The 3,863-nt window shown below is 43.4% G+C and overlaps 1 long non-coding RNA gene across 1 annotated transcript; it reads right to left on the bottom strand.

Annotated features, from left to right (window-relative positions):
- Positions 1 to 613: 613 nt before the first annotated feature.
- On the bottom strand, positions 614 to 2,384 carry LOC118177715. The gene is made up of 2 exons (XR_004755898.1): positions 2,291 to 2,384; positions 614 to 1,055 (listed from the first exon to the last, which is right to left on the bottom strand). It is a non-coding gene; the product is annotated as an uncharacterized LOC118177715 (long non-coding RNA).
- Between the last annotated feature and the right edge of the window lie 1,479 nt (positions 2,385 to 3,863).

Raw genomic sequence — 3,863 nt, 5'->3', positions numbered from 1 at the left:
TTGGAGGAAAGGTCAGGTGCTGTGGAGGGGAAAAAAAAAAGAAAAAAAAAAAAAGAAAAACACAAAACATCTAAGACGAAAACTTGGAAACTTTCCTACAGTGGAGACACTTGAATTACCTCAGAACAAAGGCTGTTGACTTTCCTTATAAGGAGAGAAAGGTTTTTTTGTTTTTGTTTTTTTTTTAAATCACAACCAAAAGGTTGATAAATAATTGTTAATTTGTCGGAAGTTTTGGAAAACTATAAAGGTTACTTTGGAATGAATCAAAGGTTTTGTTCTGGTAAACTGAATATATGAAATTCCAGTTATTTCAACTGTTTGAGCTATTTTGATTTTTTTTATTAGTCTCCACTACAAAGTTTGAAATTGGAGTAATTAAGTACTTTTTTTTTTTTTTCTTTACATATTTTGAGGCATCCTTCTCCTCATTTCTTTGTAAACAATTTCTGAGGCAGGGATGAAATCACAGCTGTCTCCCAGAGAGCCAGGTCAGTGGGTTTATGCCCACTTCTCGAGATAGAAGTAATTGGTGAAGTCTGCTTATTCCTGTGCAGAACATGAGAGGAAGGTATCTGAACAGTCCTGGATTTAAAAGCTGTGGCTCCATGAGTAAATTTCACAAAGTTTAATATAATGTGCAAATAAAGAAGAAGTATGAATTCAATCCATTAATAATGGCTTGAAACTGCTGAGGACAGGCGCTTGGGGCCCTTCAGAGGATGATCATTTAAGGAGGCTCTTGAGGGCAATTCAGAGCAAGGTTTATTTGCTTGGTCCTGTGAATGCTGCTGCCCAAGGGACAGGCACTGTGAGGGACAATCAGCAACTGGAGCTGGAGGACATGACAGAGACCTCTGTTAGCTGGGGAGAGGCACAAGAGGGAAGGTAGGGCAGGATTTCTGCTGGGCAGATCCTGAAGGAGCACATGGGTCTTGCATCTTACATAGGATGAGAAGGACAGCAGGAGAGAGGCTAGCCCTACGTCAACGTAAATAAGCCTCTAAGGGAGAGAGAGGTTTTCTAAACCTTCTGGGCTGACGATTCCAAAGCTCCTTGGGTTCAAGAGAAAATATAAAGGAGGGCTAGATTTTACTGAAGGAAAGTTACACCTGCTCGACGAGTTCTGATCTATGCTTTAATAGAGTCAAGGAGGCATATATACAGAGCCCTCAAAATCACTCTGCACTAAACCAAGCCCTGGTCCCCTTTATGCCTTTTAATTTTTTAGTGACAAAAACATGTCAGGCAGGAACCAGAGGCTATCACTAGCCTACCACTCACTCTCCTGCTAGCATGCCTCAGATCCCCATCAAATCCACGATAACATGTGTTTGTGTATCCTGAATATCTGCACATCACTTGTCCCACCAGAACCATAATAAATGTGAACACAAGCTTAGGACTCTCTGCAGCGATTTATTAGCTGTTTGAAATTGGGGCAATAAATCACTGGAGACGGAGAGCCAGACTTTTTCCCTAGCGTGGCTGTAGAGCCACGGCATAAGCAATACTAGAACAGCTCTCTGCAAATGCCATCCATCTAACCTGGCACATGTGGTATGGAAAGCAAAACTCATGGTACAGTTCTCCAGTGATTGAAATGAGCAGAGGCAATTGGAAATGCCTTCCACAGGCAAAGGCATGTCTGCAAGGAATTGATAACAGCAGGAAGGAGATGGGGAGGACATGTATCAGGACCACAGCAACTCTCAATATACTCAATAGTTTGACTGTATGCAGAACTTTTTGGTACAAAGGACCTCCTGGCTTTAAGTCTGGGTGCTCACAAACATTTATGGGAGGGAATGTGTGCACAGCTTTGTACTGTAGCGTGGGTTACCTGAATGTGGAGGAAAGCCTTCACCTAGCTGAAGCTGCAAGAATTTTTAGGAGACAGTGATGCTTTGTGGACTGGCCCAGATGTGCCCCTCAATGCACAGGTATTTACAGAAGGTCATTTTGCACCCCAAAAAGTTGTCTCCCCTGCTCTGCCAACTCCACTTCTCCAGCAAGTGTCCACCAGCTCTTTGGGTCAGGAACCTGCTATCATTTTTGTATTAATCCAAATGATCTGTCCTTGCTCCCAGTACCTATCCAACACCCCTTAGTAAACCTCAGGAGAGAGAGTGGGTGTGAAGACAAAAAAAAACAACAAGCCAAACAGACAAAAAGCTTCCACATTACCCTGCCCAGAAACAACCCCACGGGATGCCTTGTACAAAGCTAGCTGCTGCTACTCGCTCCGGGGCAGTCCTGCCAAAGTGACCTGTGTCAGGTCTTAGCTTACCAAGGGATGTTTACGTCCTTGGTCCCCTCCCGTCTTCCTCTCCTCTCTGTTTCTCTTGTGATTTACCATGCTTGAAGCTTCAGACCGAGCGGTGGCCAAGGCCAAGCAGGAGGTGCCATTTGATGACTTCCTTGTTGACAGCTGCTTGCACTGCCCTGAGTGCTTCTTGCCAACAGCTGACACATTTTCCCAGGCTCTGAGTACGGCCAATCATTTACACTGAGCTTAAAGCACAGCTGCCTTTGCAAGCCACCTGCAATGAGAACGGTCCTTGAGCAAGCAGTGGTATTTGCAATGAGAATATCTGTGCATACCCTGGAACTGCCGAGATGGCATAACAGCCTCCCTCCTGTTTCCTGGAGGTCCTGGAGCCTCAGTGAGCACAAGTACCCCGTGTACAATGATTTTCTCCATGTGGGGTGGGCTCTGAGCCAACAAGACTGTCATCTGGGTCAGCCTGTCTCCATCCCACCCTGCCTGTCCCCTTGCGCTGTGCTTTGGGCTGTAACTGCCCTGGAGCCTGCACTGTGAGGTTGGAGAAAGTTCTCTTGGGGTTCATCTTCCCCATTCCAGAAACTCTCAAGCAGTTGTCACGATGCATTACAGATAAGTCTGTCTCAAATTTGGGAAATTTAGTATCTCCAAAATTCTGTGTGGATGCACTTTTATAAGTTTGCAATGCTAATATTTATTCTTTCCCTTTCCTAGATTTTCTTTAATATCATAATAATATATTTTCTTGTCACATTTTGTTGGAGGTAATATAAAAATGTTCTGTCAGCTGATCTGAGTTTCTTTATTCCTGTCAGGAGTATCCAATCAGATAGAGAGCACACTGCTGTTTCCATTTAATTGTCACCATTCCCCCACTGCTAAGTCTTTACAGAACCTTTATTCTTGCTTCCAGTGCACCCAGATTTGCACAAGACTTTTTATTTTGGAGTAACTTTTCCCAGTGGGCCAGCTGGGAGGCCAAGGACGTGATACCATTTAACCCCAAATTATCATTTTGAAAAAGAAAAAATATTTTGATGGTTAAGGGTGGTGAAAGAGACTGTAGAGAGTGTGAGTGTGAACCTGGAATCAGCAGCATACTGCTTTGAGATCACAACATGCAATATATTTGCACACATAATCAATCTGCAAAATTTTAGAGCCTTTGCAAGCCCCACAGAAACCTGCCAGGTTTGTGAACAGCCCCGGAGTACTGTCAGGAGAACAGAAGCTCCGGAGAGCAGGGGAAGTGGTTCAAGGATGTGGTCACAAGGACGTCCCTCCATGAATTTGCTGACTCTGACCTTCCATGGTGCTTTGTCACCTCTGTGTTGGTCTATGCAACGCCATTAATGTAGTATTAATGCAACTCCTTTACGTGCTGATATTCTTCCACGTTGAGGGGGAAAAAGTAAATCATTAACCAAAAGACCCCTAGCATAATTGATAAAATGAAGGATAACTATTATATTATTCAAACACATGCTTTTATTTTTAAGCTTCCTATGTTGGCTCTATAAGTAGATATAATTTATGTTTTGGGTGAATGCCATTTTGCATTTAACTCATGAGCTTGACA

The sequence above is a fragment of the Oxyura jamaicensis genome, chromosome 23 (genome assembly GCF_011077185.1).
Source record: "Oxyura jamaicensis isolate SHBP4307 breed ruddy duck chromosome 23, BPBGC_Ojam_1.0, whole genome shotgun sequence".
Lineage (NCBI taxonomy): Eukaryota > Metazoa > Chordata > Aves > Anseriformes > Anatidae > Oxyura > Oxyura jamaicensis.
Note: the sequence above shows the minus strand (reverse complement) of the source record. Positions and strands in the feature narration are given on the sequence as shown.